Genomic DNA, 22,571 nt, shown 5'->3' on the forward strand with positions numbered 1-22,571 from the left:
ACATCTGCAAAGTTATGACACTCAAGGTTCGATGCAAATGCATTTTTTTAAACATGTTTGAAAAGTGCACCCCATAAACACAATCAAAACTGACCACCCCTTTAATATTTAATGGAAACAGCTAAATTTTTTAAATCTGTTTTCTATTTATTTATAATGACATCATTTAGCACCAACAACAAACAACAACACAAACATAACCATAAAAATGAAAGCTAAATCTAAAAAATAAATGTAAAAATTTTATCGATTCTCATGACTTTGTCCTAGAATGCCATGGTCAATCCGCACTGAGCTGTAGAGAATGCAAGTGTGTGTTTGAATGAGTGTGTGTGTGTAAGGCTGTGCTCCAGTTCAGCAGCATGTGGGGGGTGCTGTGATCAGTTGCCAAGCACAGCACAGAGAAGGAAGCTCCATAGCGACAGGCCGACCGCGGTGTGTTGCCTCCAGCTGGGCCGTGTCACAGTATGTGTATGGATGAGAGTTTGAGTATGAGTGAGTGTGTGTTTGTTCGTGTGTGTCTCTACGTGTGTCTATTTTCTGTGGTGCTGGAGCTGCTTGTGCACTCTAGAGGGGCCCGTGTTACATGGACCACAGACACCAGAGCCTCAGGTCACTGCTGGGACAGTGTCGTGCATGTGTGTGTGTGTGTGTGTGTGTGTGTGTGTGTGTGTGTGTGTGTGTGTGAGCGCGATGAGTGATTTTGCAGAGTAGGCTTCTTCTGGTGTGCTGCTACAGATGACCGGGCCATCAAGCAGTGTTTTGGGATGTATGTGTGTGTAAGTTCGAAGTGTGTGCATCTTATTCGTCCAGCCTTAAAGGGTCAGTTCGTGCAAAAATGACAAGTCTGTTATCGTTTACTCAGCCTTATGCCATTCCAAGTCTATTTTTCCTTTAGGGATAGTCTACATTCTATGTGTCTGACTAACTGTAATAATATAATATTGCATGAAAAACATTAAAAAAAAGCCCAGACTGTAAATGTTGTAGATGCCTCTCAAACATGAGTCAAAAATACTACCACATCAATCACAGGTTCAAATCAGACATGAAACATTTGAAACCTTTTTTTGTTTTTCACATAGGCTGTGAGTCTAGCGAAGTGTATTTTTCTCAAGCAGAGTGTTTATTTTCTGTTGTTGTCAATGGTGGCGCGACACTTTTTGAGGACCTGCAGTGTAGCGAGGCACTGAGCAGGCGTTTAACTTTCAGCACTGAGAATTTTAGCAAATTAGTCATTTTGAGCTTGCCGTCAAATCAAAGTAGAGGAGGGGCGGGACTATACCACACAACGGCAACCAACTGAAAAAAAGAGCATTGTTTGAACAACGTTCATGTTCCCGCAGCACAATAAACACTTTGGTGGACACTCAGCCATATAGTTCCAAAACTACACTCACCGGCCACTTTATTAGGTACACCTTGCTAGTACCAGGTTGGACACTCTTTTGCCTTCAGAACTGCCTTGATCCTTAGAGGCATAGATTTTAACAAGGTACTGCAACAATTCCTCAGAGATTTTGGTCCATATTGAAATGATAGCATCACGCAGTTGCTGCAGATTTGTCGGCTGCACATCCATTATGCAAATCTCCTGTTCCACCACATCACAAAGGTGCTCCATTGGATCTCATTGTCATGATCAAGAAACCAGTCTGACATGAGTTGTGCTTTATGACATGTTATTATTTATTCAACATGTTGTGTGTTCAGAGATGCTCTTCTGCATACCTTGGGTGTAAAGAGTAGTAATTTGAACTACTGTTGCCTTTTTATCAACTCGAACCAGTCTGGTCATTCTCCTCTGACATCAACATGGCATTTGTGCCCACAGAACTGCCAATCACCGAATATTTTTTGAACCACTTTCTGTGAACCCTAGAGATGGTTGTGCGTGAAAATGCCAGTAGATCAGCAGTGAAAAATAAAATAATACTGAAATACTCAGACCAGCACCTCTGGCACTAATAACCATGCCACGTAAATCCCCTTTCTCTGATGCTCGATTTGAACTGCAGCAGATTGTCTTGACCATGTCTACATGCCTAAATGCATTGAGTTGTTGATATGTGATTGACTGATAAGAAATCTGCGTTAACAAGCAGTTGGACAGGTGTACCTAAAAAAGTGGCCGGTGAGTGTATGTTTCATATGCATATTGTTTCATTTGTATTCTACATGTGTGTCATAAGATTTTGTGTGTATGTGTTTAGCTTACTCTTGATATACATTGAAACCTGATGCCCCAGTTTACATGCAAACCAATAATCTGACTATATGCAAGTAAACTGTATTTGCAAAACTTTATGAATAAATCAGTTCATTTTCCTATTGTTAACTCAGAGTATAATAATCTGCATATCTATTTGAGTAATTTGAGTAGTGCTGTTTTTATGTTGGTTGTCATGTTAAATAAATCATTAAAAACCAAAAAAATGTATTACAACATGTCAGCGGGAAACTTACAGCTCAAATATCATCTTCTCAAGATTTTGATTGTACTACTAGTCCTGCTGTATGAGATGAAAACATTTTTATAATTCTTTGGGTCATGCTAAATGTTTGCTGTGTCTGTCTGATTTTAAATCCCCTGTACATGTTCCTGTAGTTCATTGCATATGCACACTTCAATAAAATTACAGAAAGAAGGTTTATATCATGGTCAAAATCAATAGTGTGTAACGCAAGTAACGTGAGTTACATATTAATAAAATATTACTTTTCTAAGTAATGCAACGCTTAAAAAAATTAAGTAATAATATTATAGTTACTTTTTAAAAAATATATAAGACAAGTTACTTTTTGTTTAATTAATTAGCTTTTAAAAAAGAATTAAAATTGAGATGAGAGAAAGCATACATTATTTTGAACACATTGAAGAAAAGAATTGTACTAGAAAATGGTTTGAACTACATTTATGAGAGAAAAACTACAAAAGCACCAAACACATTGCTTTAAACTTTCATTAATCTGTATATGTCATGTAGAGTTCTGGGAAGTTGTTGTTGTTGTTGCTGAGCTTCTGGAAGTTCTCAGAAGATAACATTATCCATTCATTTATTCATTTTCTTGTCAGCTTAGTCCCTTTATTAATCTGGGGTTGCCACAGCGGAATGAACCGCCAACTTATCCAGCAAGTTTTTACGCAGCGGATGCCCTTCCAGCCGCAACCCATCTCTGGGAAACATCCACACACACATTCACACACACACTCATACACTACGGACAATTTAGCCTACCCAATTCACCTGTACTGCATGACTGTGGGGAAAACCGGAGCACCCGGAGGAAACCCACGCGAAGGCAGGGAGAACATGCAAACTCCACACAGAAACGCCAACTGAGCCGAGGTTTGAACCAGCAACCTTCTTGCTGTGAGGCGACAGCACTACCTACTGCACCACTGCCTCGCCGATAACATTATCCTACATTATTATTTTTCGATGTGCAAAGATGTAGGTTATACAGTGTGTTGTTAATTGCAGAGCTCCTCTATTAGAAAAAGAAGAAGAAAACCCTGCAAGTTCTGAAAGATATTAAGCTTCAGTCAGGTCAGAAAAAGTAATGCAAAAGTAACTCAAAAGTAATGTAACACATTACTATCCATAAAAAGTAACTAATTACTGCAACTAGTCACTTTTTAGGAGAGTAATTCAATATTGTAATGCATTACTATCTAAAGTAACTTATTACTGGGTCAACTAATTATAAACCCTTTGGCAACAAATATGTCCTCTTGAGATTTTGCGTATGCTTGTGGGTAACTCTCTAAGCCAAAAGCATTATCCCTTATCAGAGTGAGACGTTTGGTCAACAGAACCAGAATCTTTTTCTAAACACATACGCGAGAATATCAGCACTCCCTTTGTTTGTTCTTTAATATGTTACTCTGACTCTGATATAAAACCCCTGATAAAGCTCCCTATCAGGGGAGCCGATAGGAATTGAGCTTTGCATATTAAAGCAAAGTGTACGTGCTAGGCATGTGACATGCCGGCCAAACGTACAGATTGACAGAATGAAATCAGAAGTCTACTCAGGAAAAGATATTTATGGTACAGTCCTGGCTGTTTGTTCTAACCACTCTGCCTTTATCATTCTAGTTCTATCCTCTCTTCTCCTATATTGAATACAGATCTGCAGGAGAGCAAATGAAGCTGTTTTAATTGGCCACAGTCCATGGGGCATTTTTCGGCTGCAGTCTTGTCTCTATCAGTGGATTTACAGCACTGTCCACCAGGGGGCACTGTTGGTGCTGTCCCTTTAATAGAAAGCCATTGAACTTTTCTGAGGGCAGATCTTTACATGTTATCCAGCCTTTACCTGCTCTACATCTCATCCCTGTCTATTTTCTGATCAGATGATGCATTCATTTCTCATTACTGCAGTCTTTTTTGTCAGTTTGTAGATCAAGCCTATATTTTTAAAGAAAAACAGAAGTTGTCATGCCTTAAAGGAGCAGCTCTCTGATCGTTTACTCAAAATCATGTTGTTACATATCAGTAGTACGATCTTCCGTGTACACAAGAGTATTTGAATGGAAGTTTATTTACAGCGATACTGACGAAATAAAGAACACAAATTACAGTTTTGTGTTAAGAACACATTTAAATTGAAGTTGTCATAAGCTGAAATTCCTGATTTTGATCTAGCCCTTCTTAACAGGTTCGTAAAAGAAATCGCAATGTTTGCTTTGTAAACAAATTGTGCGAGTCAGAGCTTTTTAATGAATCTGTGGTTTACAAAACCAGTCAAGGGTGCATTATTAAAACATATACACTTACCGGCCACTTTATTAGGTACACCTTACTAATACCGTGTCGGACCCCTTTTTGCCTTCAGAACTGCCATAATCCTCCGTCACATATATTCAGCAAGGTACTGGAAATATTCCTCAGAGATTTTGGTCAGTATTGACATGATAGCATCAAGCAGTTGCTGCAGATTTGTCGACTGCATATCCATGATACGAATCTCCCGTTCTACCACATCATCCCAAAGGTGCTCTATTGGATTGAGGATCTGGTGACTGTGGAGACCATTTTAGTACAGTGAACTTATTGTCATGTTCAGGAAACCTGTCCAAGATGATTCACACTGTATGACATGTTATACTGCTAAAAGTAGCCATCAGAAGATAGGTACACTGTGGTCATAAAGGGATGGACATGGTCAGCAATAATACTCAGGTAGGCTGTAGCGTTGACACGATGCTCAATTGGTACTAAAGGTACAAGGTACTAAATTGGTACTAAATTGGTACAAGGCAGGATGGATCAATGCTTTCATGTTGTTGATGCCAAATTTGCATCTGAATGTCGCAGCAGAAATCAAGAGTCATCAGACGAGGCAAAGTTTTTCAAATATTCTATTGTCCAATTTTGGTGAGCCTGTGGAAATTGTAGCCTCAGTTCCCTGTTCTAAGCTGACAGGAGTGGCACCAGGTATGGTCTTCTGCTGCTGTAGCCCATCCACCTTAAGGTTGGACGTGTTGTGTGCTCAGAGATGCTCTTCTGCATACTTACAAATTTGTGTGAATGAGCATTTGAACAAGTGTACCTAATAAAGTGGCCAGTGAGTGCAGTTTGCACATAACCAACAGTATTCAATATTTGGCTGTTCGTGAGACCTTAGTTCCAATGAATATTCACAAACAGAATCAAAAGCTTTGGTTGCACTTAACTTTAAAGTATAAACATATAACAGTGACCCGCGGTGAGGTTTGTGGCTGGTGAGTCACTGACTCTTTCAAAGTCAAATATCAGATTTACAAACATATTCACCCAATTTATTTACCAACTACCGTTTGTGTTTCATATATCATATCAGCATTCTTTCTACACACATGGCAGGTACATATTGGGCCAAGGAAGAATGTAAAATCAACAGCGATTCAATGTGCCTCCCAAAAAACACCTAGCTGGATGCTACAGAGAAATATAACAAGCGACACAGCACCACGGCGGATGCACTCTCTCATTCACTTACACACACACACACACACACACACACACACACACACACACACACACACACACACACACACACACAGCACCACGGCAGTGCTCTCTCTTGCTTTCTCTCTCTCTCTCTCTCTCTCTCTCTCTCTCTCTCTCTCTCTCTTTCATTCACACACACAGAATTTGCACACTGGTCTTACCTTTACAGTACTTGTAAATGAAGTCTTGACATGACTTTGAAATGATCGCATTATCCTTCTGTCCTGTTCTCTGAAGCATTTCCTTTAGCTCCAGTATTAGTCGTCCATTATTTATTCATGTTTTAATTGAAAGTCCAATTTTAAGAATTTTTTAGCTGATATCCGCGATTTTTGCAGTCAGTCTGAGCAAAACATTAAACAAAGGACTCTTATTGAACTTTACTGCGTAGAAGAAGAGCAACCACTGAACAAGAATAACGTGTGCTCACGCGCGCCCTCTTCAGTGCGGCAGAGCTACTGTCTGTGCCTGCCTCACCTCATGTCTTTTCAGTGCGGCTTTTTGTCAGATTCTTACACTAAATAAGTGATAGACATACCTGAAATACATTAGCTATTATTTGGAAAGTAAGGAAATATAATAAAAATGCATCCGAAGTATAAAAAATTTTAATAAAGCATTAAATTGGTAGCATACATCAAGTGAGAAAAAGGGGCAGGTTCAAGCTATAGTTTGCAAGGGATTGCACAATCTGACATGAGGCACTCGGGCTGCCACACCTCGCTTCCTACACTGTAACTTAACAGGAGATACGCAAAATACAGCGTTTGATAAAAATGATTGAAATCATTTGGATCATACAGAAATTGCATTTATAGCAAAGATCAGTGGACAAATATTTATTTTATCATTAGTATACATCTCATGATGGTAGGTAAGGAAATAGAAAGGTGTGTACAACAGAAAGTTGCATGGAGGAATTGCTGCAATATTGACCGAGTACTGTTGAGTATTTGTAAAATATGACCAGATCTTTAGAGTTGCCAACACAACTTTTTTAACAACAAATGTAAAAAAAATAAAAATAAAATAATATAATAATTTGAATCTAAAAGTGAGCTGTCGGCACCAGAATATGGGTTTCAAAATTTGCAATCAGGGACAATTTTGACAGTAAACAAAGTCTAATTGAGTGCGTTTCCCCATAACTTACTGCGATACCACAAAATGAACTTAAACCAGAGTAAAATTTGTTATTCTCCCAAACATGAAACTCAAGATTCACATTAAAATAAGTGGATTTTCACACAAACCAATTGTAAGACGCACAATGCATTTGTGTGTTTAGTGTGTTAGTCATATGGACAATATTACAAATAAATGTGTTTAAAATACCATTATTGATGAGTTATATAATCTTGAAAAGCAAGTCAAAAGGATATGGAGCGAGTTAAAGATGAATAGATGATGACAGTGAATTATGACTCTTCTTTGGAGACTCCTCTAATGAAGTGTAGTGAGTGGTTTGTGTGTAAAAGGAAAAATGAAGGAGAAAGAAACAGAGAACGCGTGTCAAAGGGAAAAAAGGAGGGAGAGAAAGAGTGCGTATTTGCAAGGGGTGAAATGGAGTTTTATGGAGTTGGCTGATGGAAAAAGATGCTGGTTGGTGAGGTTTAATGTGGTGTGTTCTGGGTACCAGAGAGGTCAGAGCCCAGCGCTGTTTTCATTGTAACAGCAGTGCCAGCACACACCACAACTGCGCTGATGATGTAAGAAACTCAAGCCAATGCTCTTGGATGTTTTGTTCTGTTTTTAAATTGTATTATTTACATTTATATATCTGGCAGATGCTTTTTTTGTCACCTACGAGGGGATATATGAATGAACGGGACAATCTGATAAAGGACGGGTTACTATTTCACAACAGCACGTGATCTGGTAAGTGTGATGCATTGACATTACACATAATCAAACAAAGACAATATCCATTAAACTGGGTCAGGCGCTTTGTTGACAGACCTTATCGGCAATCTTAAAGACAGCTCTTCAGCAGCTCGTTGAACGTCACCCCCTCACCAAAGATCTAAAACAGAGCCATTCTCCATCAAGAAGAACATAACAAAGGCCATTTTTCTCTCTAATAATTACAGCTCTTTGAAGACACAACAAACCGTGCACATTTACAGAGCCATAACCAGCATGGTTTCTCCTACCAAACATACTTCATTTTCCCCACACATACACGCATTGGGCGGCCCGGCTGCTTTCTCACCCCTGTAAAAAAAAAAAAAAAAAAATCAGAGAGGTCTTGATTTTTCTATTTTTTAATTGCGCAGCAGAATGCTTTGAAAGATGCCGTCGCATGATTAAAATCAAGTCATATTCGCAGTTCTGTGGTTGTGAGTCTGGAAGGTAAAAAGCCATTATGAGGAATGCAGCTTGGCCAGAGAGGCGGTGTTTTCCTGCTGGGACGCTGCAGGGAGAGATTTGGGGCCTCTGGCATTATGGGGGTCCTTTGAGTGAGCGTTTAGTAAACGTTCTGCCATAATTTTGTTATGGTGCCACAGAGGCTAATATTCAGCTTGCTGCAGTCGCTCTTGCCGCTTTAGCGCATTCATCAAGAGTGCGTGTGATTTTTTCACATGTGAAATGCACTCCAAACCCCCACAGAGCAGCAGTTGGACCTTAAAGACTCTCTGATGCACAGCCAGAAGCTGCTAATGGCTCTGTTCACAACAGTGCTATATTTCAGACACGACACAGTCAATGACAATAGAAGTGTTTTGTTGAAGCAAGGCGCTTATTAAATGATAAATGGGCTGAAAACAATTGGCTGGTTAACCATTAACTTTTAGTCAACTTAAAAAAGGAAGAAATGACCTACCTACCTACCTACCTACCTACCTACCTACCTACCTACCACCTACCTACTTACCTACCTACCTACTGTTTTCAGCTGTTGACAGAGGCAGGATATTTCTTTCAGTGGCAGAGAAACAGTACATTCTTAGCTGTAAGGGGTTGTGGATAGAAAGTGACCCAGAGAAACTAACTTTGTGACTAAATCCATCTTATTTTAATCACATTTACTAACATATTTATTTTGATCACATGACTAACATATTTATACAATGGTATATCTATCTATCTTTATCTCTGTCTGTCTGTCTGTCTATCTATCCATCCGCCAGTCCGTCCGTCTCTGTCTATCTATCTTGAACAAAGTATAAATAAAGAGAATTTACTTGAGAAAGAAATGTTATATAATTTATCAATTCAATTAATCCTTTCTAAATAGAAGTATTAATTTCTTTCATCAATCATCTTTACTGACCCAAACGTTTTAAAAGGTATTGTATTGACCTTATTCTAAAATGCGGAAGTGCGCCTGTTTTCGCGATTGTCTTAGAACTTCCGTTTCAGTCGCCTATGGGAGAAACGACAACCAATAATAAACGGCAAAAAACGGTCAAACTACTTGCTCTACAAACAAATGTTCGCATGACTATACAGACCAAGTAGAATAATCTAACAAGGAAATATCAGTTTGCAACATCAAACAGCGAAACGAGCAGTTTTTAATGTCTAAAAATGAATGGAAGTGAATGAGACCGGAAGTCTCGTGCCAAAAAGCAAATAGCAGCGCCCGCTCGTCTGCGGAGAATAAGGTCAATATTGACCTTATTCTAAAATGCGGAAGTGCGCCTGTTTTCGCGATTGTCTTAGAACTTCCGATTCAGTCGCCTATGGGAGAAATGACTAGGAATAATAAACGGCAGAAAATGGCCAAACTACTTGCTCAACAAACAAATGTTTGCATGACTACACAGACCAAGTAGCATAATATAATAAGAAAATATTAAATTGCAACATCAAGCAGCGTAACGAGCAGTTGTTAACGTCAAAAAATGAATGGAAGTGAATGTGACCGGAAGTCGCAAGACAAAAAGATTCAAATGGCAGCGCCCGCTCGTCAGCTGAGAATAAGGTGAATAGCAGGGGTGCGCAATCCTGTTCCTGGAGATCTACCTTCCTGCAGATTTCAGTTGCTACCCATATCAAACACACCTGCCTGTAATTATCACGTGGTGTTCAGGTCCTAATTGATTGGTTCAGGTGTGTTTGGGTAGCAACTGAAATCTGCTGGAAGGTAGATCTCCAGGAACAGGATTGAGCACCCCTGCTATAGAGCATTGTGTTTTTAGCCAGTAAACCTGTCAAGCTGTAAATTTTATGTGATGTATTTGATGGCATTAGGTGCATTTACACCATGTAACAACAAATAAGAAATTCCAACTTGTAAAAAGAGTTCATGACCTCGTACAACTAGTAATCACTACTTGTAAACTGGAAGTTCACCAAATAATTTTAGTGCAAATTCTGCAAAAGTAATGCTTTCATTGTCAGCACATAAAACACCGGTTCATGGCAAATGATTTCATAATAACATAACACACGAAAGACAAAGGCTATAAGCATCATTGTTAAAGTTCTTCTCAGATGCTCAGAAGCATATTTAGGTCACACTTTATATTGATGGTCCATTTGTTGAATTTATGTTACATTGCAACTAATTATCATTAGATTATAAGTAGACTGTTAGGTTGGGGTTAGGGTTAGTGTAAGTTGACATGTACTTGCAAAGTTTCTTATAGTCAGTAAATGTCTGTTGAAGGAGCAGTATAAACAAATATTAAGCAGACAGTCTACCAATACTCAAATGGACGATCAAAATAAAATGTTACCCATATTTTACCAAAATAATAGTGCAGGCCAAAAAACTATACAAAATCTTGCTCAAGTTGGGCCTTCTTCATGGTTACTGGCTCATCTTTATCAGATGTCTCCTCACTGCATACATATTCACCATGTTCATCTGGAATGATATTTACACTTGCTATGAAGTTTGCCACACCTGCGCAGCTGCACACTTCACAATTTCTGTGCGTTTTATGGTTTGTTCACAAAATACACCAGCGTTTACACTTTGCAGAGGACAACAGCCAATCACATTACATTTCCAATATTGCATGAACTTGATTGGCTAGCATCTGCTCTAGGGTATTTGCATGAAGCAATCTAATTGGCTGACACCTTTTGACAATTTAAAATTCACTCAAAATGCATGTGAATCATTGATACTGACATAAGAAAGATAACATTTGAGTGAATTTTAATAATCCCAGGGTAGTTTCATTTGGTGAACCTACCTTCATGTGGGAGAATGCCATGTAGTTCAGTTCAAAAACCATGTGATCTGCTCAGCGTGGCATCAATCAAAAAGCATCATGGCAAAGCATTAAAGTCGACTCGTATGTACAAACCCTATTACACACAAGGACTAAGAGACTAGAGTTTGGATATTTGCCCGAGCCCAGACTTGACCTGACCTGATCGGCGGGCTGAATCGGGCCATGATCAAGCATTTGTGGGGTTTTTTTTTTTGTCATTAATCAATTAGCCTAATTGGGTGGAAAGCTATGCCATAATTAGAAATATTATAAGAATATTTTAGCAAAGTTGGCCTAAGCAACAGATGCGTGGATCCACAATTCACACAATTCACAACGCGTGTCATGTGCAGCAATGCTCTACCTCCTGCAACAGCGTCTCCTCCACTGGCACATATTAACACCACACCCGCAAGCAGAAGTGAAGCACCTCATGCATAAAAATCAGTGGATCTTATTGATGCATTTATTAGGTAAAAGTGCAACTTTTTACTGTCAATCAATGTGTTTTTGATCATTATCAATGCACTGTCAATTTAATTGAGCGCTGCTTCTGCGTGTAGTATGAAAGCTAAAATCTGTTAATTTAAACCTGCTGGTTCTACACCACCCAACCCGCTCCGAGCTGGGATCGAACCAGCGACCTTCGGCATGGGAGTTAGTTGCTCTAACAAGGAGGGTAAAGACCATGGCCTCTAGCATCTGTCGCTAGAGCACTTTTAGAGGTCAGAGGAGTAAGGTTTACCTGCACAGAACTTACTAGCTGGCCTCCGTTACACTCACCCCCCTAAACCCCACTCCCATCCGGGTCACGGCACCAATATAACCCCACCGTTACACCACCCAACCTGCTCCGAGCTGGAATCGAACCAGCGACCTTCCGCATGGGAGTTGGTTGCTCTAAAAAGGGGGCTAAAGACCATGGCCTCCAGCATAAGTCGCTAGAGCACCTTTAGAGATCAGAGGAGTGAGGTTAACCTGCACAGCACTTACTAGCTGGCCTCCGTTGGATGCTGAAAAAACAACAACTCTGCTCACGCGTGTGGTGTGAAAGAGGTGATAGCAAAAAGCAGGCTTGCCATGGTGGAAAGGATGATAGTCAGCCATGTCTTCTTTTGTTACGATGCATACTTAATAAATACAGTTTACATGCTTTGTCCTTGTTGCATTATTCATTAAGATAATTTTAAACTAATTTCTGTAGTTCAAACAACTCAGAATTGTAGTTGAGAACATCTGTTATAACGGCCCACATATTAAATAATCTGGTTTAAATCGGGCTCAGGCTCATAATTATAGTTAATGTGTCGGACCGGGTTAGGCTAGGACACAAGGTGCACAGGCTCAGGTAGAATCGGGTTTAATTTTTGGGCACAGTCTAAGCTCTCTACAAAAGACTGAACCTAATTTTAATTATTTTTAGTTTCAGAATGTTTTACTCATACTGTACTTCAAAAATTTTTAGTACACTTACACTCGCACTACATTTTTTGGCAAGTAATGCTACTTTATCTTGACTATGATTTTTTTGTAGTCAACTCAACACTCATTGCCATGTAAACACACATATCATAGTAGGTTTTTGTTTTGAAATTGTTAATTGTTAAATTTCTTTCAAATGTTGTATGTTGTCATCTTTAAATTACAGTAATGATATCATGGTGTAAAAGCAGCATTTTTTCTGCAATTCCAAAGTTAATGGTGACATGACATACAGCTGACTTGACTTGTCCTGCATTGGTGCTTCTGAGCTTGAGTTTCTGGGCAACACCCCTCAACCAAAACCCTCAAGAAAGCTGCAGTTTCTCACTCAAAAAAAAAAAAAAAAAGTGAGACAATAAAGCTGCAAAGCATGCAGGACAGTAAAGCCAAACCAGCATGCAGCCAGAGAAACCAAATCAAGTCCCGTAAAAAGAAACAAACTGTCAGCTTAATTTGGTGGTTGTTTGACTGTCCCATTTGAACAAACAGTTCAAAAATCTCGAAAGTTGTTTGTAACTAAAATACATAACCAGGCATGTCTATTTGAGCTGTTGCATTTCAAACAATTATGACATGTCTTAAATTGGTTTATGAGAAAGCAACATAAGCGCTAGACACATTTGTCCTCAGAGCTTCAGCTCCTCTCCTCTTTCTCTCTCTCTCTCTCTTTACATTGGTTGCCTGGGTGATGTCATTTAGTGCATAGCTGAGTGATGGATGTGAGAGATAATGTGTATTAAGTATGTCCAGCTCCTTGGAAAAATGAAAGAGAGAAAAGAAAAGGAAAGAGAAAAAATGGAGAGCGAGCGTTTGAACCACAGCCCAACAGGATGAGGAAAGTCCCTGCATAGCATCAACACCAGCCCTCCTGAAATGGACCATGTCACTGTGGCTGTACAAAACAAAGCACACCACAACATGGGAAATGAGCAGAAGAAACGAGTCAGAATAAGAGAGACTCCATCCCTGAAACTGTCATTTAGCATTTATTAGCCCTATCTGTCATTTAAGAGGAAAGGAGAACGTAAGCTGTCTTTTTATTTTTTAGATTTGTGTTGGCAGAGGTCAGGGGTTAAAAGAGCTTCGTCTCCTCTGGTATTTTTTCCTGTTTTTGCTCACTTAAACTGCAAGCACAAAGACCATAAAGCAGCAGAAATGTGCTTGTTTTGTCACATTTGGCTATATGTGTCTGTTTAAGCCGATGATAAAGCATAACAGCACACATTAGGACTCTCCGCACATGTGCAGCTCTAAGTATTAATCAAAAGCTTTATCAGTGACAGGTTGAAAATGCGTAGGCCACATTTGTTAAAATAAAGGTTATTTATTGACATCTATGAATACATGAAGATACTTCCAACATCAATGGATGCTTTCAGGTTCATTTCATTTCACTTCAGATTCTGAAATTGTTTAAATTGTTCTTTTAAGAACTGTTCGCTGATTTAAAAAAAAAAAAAATTTTGTCTTGATGTTGTGGGGGGATGGTTTAGAAACTTTATTTTTACGAGTATATGTATACCATATATCTACCATATTTACATTATTTATAATTTACTATATATACGTACACCCTATTTATTATGAATGGTACTATCTGCAAACCAAAGAATTAAAAAAATGAATAGTACAATCACACACCGGCCACTTTATTAGGTAGGGGGCTAATGCCTTGTTGATGCCAGAGGTTGGAGGAGAATGGCCAGACTTGTTCGAGCTGACAGAAAGGCAACAGTAACTCCAATAACCACTAGTTACATCTAAGGTATGCAGAAGAGTGTCTATGAATAAACAACACGTCCAACCTTGAGGCGGATGGGCTACAGCAGCAGAAGACCACACAGGGTGCCACTCCTGTCAACTAAGAAGAGGAAACTAAGGCTACAATTCGCAAAGGCTCCCCAAAATAGGACAATAGAAGATTGGTCCGATGAGTTTCGATTTCTGCTGCAACATTCCGATGGTAGGTTCAGAACTTGGCATCGACAACATGAAAGCATGGATCCATCCTGCCTTGAATCAATGATTCAGGCTGGTGGTGGTGGTGTAATGGTGTGGGGGATATTTTCTTGTCACACTTTGGGCCCATTAGTACCAATTGAGCATTGTGTCAACGCCAAAGCCTACCTGAGAATTGTTGCTGACCCATCTTCTGATCACTACTTCCAGCAGGATACAGTGTGAATCATCTCAGACTGGTTTCTTGAACATGACAATGAGTTCACTGTACTCAAATGGCCTCCACAGTCACCAGACCTCAATCCAATAGAGAACCTTTGGAATGTGGTGGATCCTCAGCAACTGTGTGATGCTATCATGTCAATATGGAAAAAAATCGCTTAGGAATATTTCCAGTACCTTGTTGAATCTATGCCTCTACGGATTAAGGCAGTTCTGACGGCAAAATGGGGGGTGGCCGGTGAGTGTACAACAATTTAACTTTATATTGAATGCCAGACAGTTCTGTTTAACAAGTGAGAATCAGATAATAATTAAATAATAAAACAATATACATGTAGGAATAGCTTGTTTTAAGTGTAATAGTTTTGTGTGCAATAGTGTAATTCAATGGACAAAAAGTTATAAATTAAAATAAAGATGAATTTGACATCATTATTTTCTTTTCCAACATATCATTATTATGATTTTTTTGAGAAAAATACTGAATAGTGACATTGCGGTGGCCCTATTGTGATGATACTTCAACAATCTACAGCAATGTGACCCTGAGAGACAACAAGAAGAAACCTTAACATAAGCAAACAAGGAATGCTTCCCAACCTTCCCAATAATGTGAGTCAAGACAAAAAAAGGATCCAGATTAAATAACCCCAGACAGGCCATGTTAATGACATCACAACTTACAGCTTTACAATACTTTTTCTATGACTTCAATTTATGCAAATAAACTGTTCACTGACCCTCAGAAATCTTTCAGTGTGGACAATGCATTTGCCATGTCTCTGGCTTCAGATCAGACATTAAATTAAAGACAGAGCCAATGAAACTGAACCACCCAGAACAACCGAGCACCTGAGAATCTGCGGATATTTCATTACGACAGGCCCTTATCAGATAGACTTAACTCTGCCTGCAATAACCATCACTGAGACTAAGCATAACTGCCTCCAACAGGGCAAAGACAGAGAAAGTCATTAAAAGAGAGAGATTTACACACCCCCACACCTGTCTTAAAATCCTTGTGGTATAAAATCTGTCAAAACGTTGGGAAAACCCAAAGAGGAGAGCCAGACCGGTTGCCTGCTTCTGACAGTCCAAAATTAGCTTGGTGTATGTACTTTGTGAAAAAGGAAAAAGATCAAGAATGTTGTAAGACGTGTTGAAAACAACACTTTAGTCACAAAAGGCAAATACTGTGTTGACTGTGTGCAACAGAATTAAAAGATTTCTGACAACGAATCCCTCCAACTCCAGCACTATAACATCTGTGTTTTATATAAAAAGGCATTGACCAAATTCAGCCACTGACCACTAATGATTCAATTCTGAATCAGCAGCACTGGCAACATAAATACATCAGGACATATTTCAAAGTGCATAGTCTTCCCACCAACCATCAAACTCTTCGCCCAACAACTGACCCTTGACTAAAACACACCCACCAAACTACTGCTGCTAATTTGGTCAGTCTTTCCTACTAACACTGCAGGCAAACATGGAAGATATTAAATAACAGTGGCTGAAGATGATTGCTTCAGAATATATGCTCTTTTTTGCTCTCAGTCTGTAATGCAGGGAAAATTGTTACCGTAACTGTACTTTAAAATAATCATTATGCTTTGATGGGAAGGCAAAAATGCTACAGTGAGTGGATTTGGTAAAACTACTCAAGCTAAAACACATACTGTACAATGTAGGGCATTTTCATGCACCCCACGCAATTAGGAGCAAGACGTGTTTGGTGCAATTTGTTGCTATTTATAGACCAGCGCAACAGTAATATTTACGTTTTGCGCCATATTGTTTAAATAACAAATCCATATGCGCCACTTTGTGAACCCATGGGTGTGCCGATCTAGAAAAAAGGTGTGCTAAGGCCCATTGGTGGTGCATTGCTATTTTGAGGAACTAAACCGCACCATTGACCAATTGAAAGTTGATCTAAAGTCCAGCAGAGTGCTATAGTTAGGCGCCTGTGTGGGCAAAAGCAGGGGTATCCAAACTTCTGGAGGGCCGATGTCCTGGAGAGTTTAGCTCCATCCTTAATCATACACACCTGAACCAGCCAATCAAGCTCCTACTAGATATACTAGAAACTTACTGGCAGGTGTGTTAAAGCAAGCTGACACTGGCCCTCCAAGACCAAGTTTGGACACCCCTGGTCTAAAGGGAACCATCAATATAAAGGGTTTCTATTTCTATCTAAACAAATCATATATAAACAGATTTAACAACTGCTAAGTTGTAAAATCTTTCTATGTTCTACTTCCTACATGTTAGCAGCCTACTGTGTATCCTAACCTTTCCCTCCTGGATCAAATGTTACATTCAAAATACACTCACGCCCATACCTAACTTTTCATGTAAACAGGAGAAAAAGACAAGAGGTGCGAGCTCGAGGCCTTTCAATCACTGTTTTATTTTGCACACTGTGTAAAATGTCCCGTTGCTGTAATTCAGTTCTGTTTGGCTTCAGAAAGCTGGCTACTCGGCTTTGAGGAGACGCCCCACGTGTTTTTCCCGTGGCCAGTTGGCAGAGCCGTGGCAGTGGGGAGGAGGGGACCTGCTCTTAAATAGTCCCTGATCACAAAGCTGTGTTTTTTTTCTCTTTTTTACTGCGAGGTTGGACGCCGTTCAGTGGTGAAGCAGCAGCCTAGAAATGTACCCGCGATGGTTTTGGAGCCGTCCCAACGCACCTGCAAGCTCCCCCGTGGGCTCGGTTTTCTCTCTCCTTCTCCAACTCCCGCGTACTCCCTTGTTTTGTTTAAGCACTATGAGGTCATTAACTGGACACGTTTGCATTGTTAAAGGACAGCAACAAACGCACTGCTGATTATAACATCTGCCTGAGAAAGAGAAAGAGAGAAACTGCATCCTATATAAAGGAAAGATTTGGGGCAAGGTTTGTTGCAGGAATTCCAAAGCACGGCGACGTGGTTCTAACGCCTGCAGTGAGTCTTTTGCGCAGCTGGTAATTGCCATATTTACTTAAATAACAAACAGCTGTCTCATTAACAGAGACATAGTAAATGTGCTCTTTGGCAAGTTGTTGTGTACTATGGCAGACTCACACAATGACCGCATCATTTACATGACATAAAAGTTATCAGTAGCAGACATTTATTTATTGCTGCGATACTACAAGGTTTGGGAGAAAAAACAGTTGCATTTATGAAATATTGCAGCTGACGCTACTGGTGAAAACATTCCAGATATCCCGAGATTCTAGATGCTGCGGTTTATTCTACAGTTTCTGGATATTATGTGAAAAATCCAAAAAGCATGTTGTGGTTTCTCACAGGGATAGTTCAGCAAAAGAAATTACATTCTGTCATAATTTACTCCACTGTCATATTGTCTCACTCTCTCACTTTTTTATGAACATAAAAAAGAAAAAAAAAACTTCAGGTTATCTTCTCAAGGAAGTTAATGTAGATGTTTTAATACTGACCCTAATAATGTGTCATTTTAAAAATCATATTAAAACACAATTCTGAAAAATGCTTGTAAAAATGAATTGGCAAAAAAAAAGATTAAATAAAATAAACTGCAAATACAATTTGAGTCTGAAAAAAGAACATAATGCCACAGACAAACCTATAGTGCCAGGGTTTTGTAAGGTTTATATTCAATTACATCACTGGTAGGTTCTGTTGTGTTCTACACTTAGTGTTCCCCAAAGACTATACAATACACAAGACGTGTCACTTGTATCTTTTTGAATTGGAGCCAATCATCAACCAGTATATGGCAAATAAAGTGCACCTTCTAGCACAGGAGCCAATCAACAATCACTATAGATTGACGATACTCTGGGGAAGGGGCTCAGACCAGATGTGAGTTTAGAAATGAAACTAAAGACACAGTTGTGGTTTAATTTTGTTGGTGATTCCTAATATGAAATTCAATGGTAAGCTTGGCAAGCAGTTTTGGGGAGTTTGATGTATCCTCATTCAGACAGAATGCTCAAGTATACTGTCTGAAAGGTGTTTCAAAGATGGCCGCCAAGTGAAATGACTTGCCTTAAAGAGACTATGCTATAACTTAAGTAATTTCCAGTTCTTGTGATGCGAACACCAAAAAGTGGGTACTTCTTGCCAATAGTTCTAGGAACTATGAGTTGGTTCCTCCTGTGTGAAAGCCTTTTTAGTCAGTAGCATGTCTTTTGAGGAACAATGTATATCATTTAATGTCTATAAAAATATGAATTGCATCACATTCTTCAGTAAACACTTTCAAAAATAAAAGAATAAATAACATTTATGTAAATATAATTTTTTATGTACACCAGGATAATTAAAACAGACTAAAACTAAAATCATACAACTATTGTTTGTTTTTTTTTTATTAAAATAAAACTATATGCGTATGATGCCAGGGTTTCGTAGTGTTTACATTCACTCAATCATGGTACACTTACATGGTTCCTACTTCCTAATACTTCTTAACTGATTTGCAGTTCCTGTGGTGCAAACCACACCAAAAAGTGGGTACTTCTTGCCAGTAGTTCTAGAAACTATGGACAAGTTCTTCCTGTGTGAAAGCCCTTTTAGTCATTGGGAGGTCTTTTGAAGAACATTCGAAAAAAGGTTTGCAGATATTAAACTGTTAATAAGAACTGTTGTTCACATGTAATTGAAAGTTACTCACAGAATATTAGAATTCCTTTTATTATTATTTGCATAGGACAGCGGAGATTATATACAGGAAAGCATGTAGAGCAGAAAGAGGGATAGGATCAGCAAATGACCTTAAGTTAGGAATCAAACAGCATGCACCACTACAGCACTAACCACAAGGTTTTTGACAGATGAGTCAAGAGAACATCTTAGGGGGAAGATCAAAATGAATTGTCACTTTAAAATATTTCTCTCTTATTTCTATTTCTGTCACTATAGTGAGACTACACAAGAGGACATTGTACTTGAGATCACATGGATCAAGCCACTTCAGAAGAATATATACTGGCAATCAAGTTGACTGTTGTTCATTGTTGCTGTACCACAGACAGACAGCACTTCCCAGGTCGTAATCACCCTGAGGTCCTTGTGCTTTAAATACCTCATTTTGAACAGTTTTAAATCTGATTTTAATCCACAAGTGTGGCTTTTTATTAACCAAAACCTCTTCTCAGCATAGTCACTTCTGATCACTTATCCAAGTGCGACCCTCAAACTTCCCTTCACGGCTCAGAGGGGAATAAAATGTCCTTACACTGCAGTTGGTTTTTCGGACCGGCTCTGTGGCTTTCAAACACTCGGAACACAGATTTATGTCACATATCTACAGAGGGTTGTTGGAGATTTCCATGACCATATGGGAGAATAAGTTAAAACACTGACAAACCACCAGCATAAACACCCACCTTTGAGGTAATTGTTGGTGTTGGATGGCAGAGCCCGTCAGAAATGGTTTACGGGATTATGGAGGAGCCTGCAGGGTAGCTGTGCTAGCTTTGGATGCTCTTTTGTGGATTCAATATATCAGATAATGTCTATAAACATATTAAACACACCACATTCTTCAGTAAACACTTTTAAAAATAAAATAATTAAATGACCTTTTTTATGTATAAGATAATGAAAATGGAGTAAAACCAAAATCATAAAAGTATTTTTTATGTTTAATTAAAACAAAGTAAATTTATTAGATCCACCTCACTAGTACTGGGTTGGACCCCATTTTTCCTTCAGAACTGCCTTAATCTTACGTGGCATAGATTTAACAAGGTACTGGAAACATTCCTCAGAGATTTTGGTCCATATTGACATAATAGCATCATGCATTTGCAGCAGATTTGTCGGCTGCACATCCATGATGTGAATCTCCTGTTCCACCACATCCCAAAGGTGCTCTATTGGATTGAGATCTGGTGACTGTGGAAGCCATTTGAATTCAGTGAACTCATTGTCATGTTCAACAGACAAAAGAGGTGCCTATCCAAATTCAGGCTTTATTCAAGAATGGTCAGGCAGGCAACGGTCAACAGGGTTATACAGATGTATACAGGCAATCCAGAGTCTTGGTCATTAAACAGGCGAATGGTCAGTCCAGGCAGCAAGCAACGTAAACAAACAAAACAAAGCAAGGGTCAAAACACAGCAAGGCAAGGCAAAGAAAACACATCATAAAGTTCACAATAAAAGTAAAACAAGACTCAGCCTAGATGTGTGTTTGCTCCATTTGTGTGAGTGTGTAATAAAAACAAACAAAAACCGTTGTGTGTGCGGTGCATGCTAGAAACTGTAGTTCGTATATGTAGCGGATTTGTAGTTCTCCAGCGATCTGAAGTAGTTAGATCGATGGTGACATTAACACCTTTTATGTACAGTAAGGTTAATAAATATAACAAAAAATATATATAAAAAACTAATTTGTTTATGAATAATAATAATAGTAATAATAATAAAATATTTATGTGGCGACGCAGTAGCGCAGTAGGTAGTGCTGTTGCCTCACAGCAAGAAGCTCGCTGGTTTGAGCCTCGGCTGGGTCATTTGGCGTTTCTGTGTGGAGTTTGCATGCTCGCCCTGCGTTTGCGTGGGTTTCCTACGGGTGCTCCGGTTTGCTCCAGTCCCCCACTGCCAAAGACATGCAGTACAGGTGAATTGGGTAAGCTAAATTGTCCGTAGCGTATGAGTGTGTATAGATGTTTCCCAGAGATGGGTTGCGGCTGGAAGGGCATTCGCTGTGTAAAAAACATGTGCTGGATAAATTGGCGGTTCATTCCGCTGTGGAGACCCTGGATTAATAAAAGGACAAAGCCGAAAAGAAAATGAAATTAAATGAAGAAAATATGACTAATAAAATTTCCCAGCAAAAAGCAGCATCAAAAAAGGAGGAGCTGATTGAGAAACTGAAGCAAAGGTGAATGAGGATGTGGAAAGGAGGGATGGAAGCTGTATTGATAAAGAATAGACTGTGGATGAGAGTGGAGAGCAGAAAGTCATCATTACTCTGGGGGTTCAGTTGGAGAAGGTGATTCACTGAAGGGTGAGAGAAGTGCTGGGTTATGCTGAGGACTGAGGGATGAACAAAGCTCTTTCCACCGAATGGGTTCCAACCAGCAGGAACGCAGCGAAGGGAGGACAGACCTGAGAGATCATGACCTTTGGGGTCAGCTGAGAGGTCAGAGGAGATAGTGGGATACCATACACAATTGTAAACAATGTTGGAGCAGAGGAGACAAGGAAAGTCACATATAGTGCATTAGTGCACATGTCGATTTGAATTACAAGCAGACTAAAGTCAAATCCTCACCACCCAAGCGGAGTGAAAACAAAACAACTATTCCCCATTATTCAATATGATATTTCAATAAGAGGTCAGTACCTCTATGAGATTATTAACAATAATAACAGAGTTGACATTGTCAATCCCTGAACATGTTAAAAAGTGGGAGTGTGAAAAAAAATCTATGATATTACCTTGTTTAAACATTTCCTATGTTTGTCTGGTTACTGTAGTTACCTACTGTAGTGATGCTGTGAAGACACAGGCTGTGTCCGAAACCGCCTACTACTCAGTAAGTACTACATTTGAATTTAAACGTACTACCTGGCAGTTAGTAAAGTATGTTCTACAGTATGAATGTAAGTAGTATGAATGAAACTTGGACGTACTACATCCATCATTTTGTCATGATCACGTGACCTACCCACATCAGTTGCGTTGCTCCTGTCCCATTCGTAAATTTTTTAGCAGGGTATCATGTGATAGCATAGCATCCTTACAATGT

The 22,571-nt window shown here is 39.2% G+C and overlaps 1 long non-coding RNA gene across 39 annotated transcripts in view; it reads right to left on the bottom strand.

Moving 5' to 3' along the window:
- LOC147834235 (uncharacterized) overlaps positions 1 to 22,571 on the bottom strand; it is a 385,840-nt gene that overhangs the window by 211,580 nt on the left and 151,689 nt on the right. For 4 of the 39 annotated variants that reach the window (XR_015506124.1, XR_015506166.1, XR_015506168.1 and 1 more), the window contains exon 1: positions 6,161 to 6,406. The exons of the other annotated variants lie outside the window; for them this stretch is intronic. This is a non-coding gene — a long non-coding RNA (uncharacterized LOC147834235). Of the gene's footprint in view, positions 1 to 6,160; positions 6,407 to 22,571 lie in introns of those variants that run through there. 39 annotated transcript variants of the gene reach the window in all.

The sequence above is a fragment of the Danio rerio genome, chromosome 13, assembly GCF_052040795.2.
Source record: "Danio rerio strain M-AB ecotype USA chromosome 13, GRCz13ab, whole genome shotgun sequence".
NCBI classification, from domain to species: domain Eukaryota; kingdom Metazoa; phylum Chordata; class Actinopteri; order Cypriniformes; family Danionidae; genus Danio; species Danio rerio.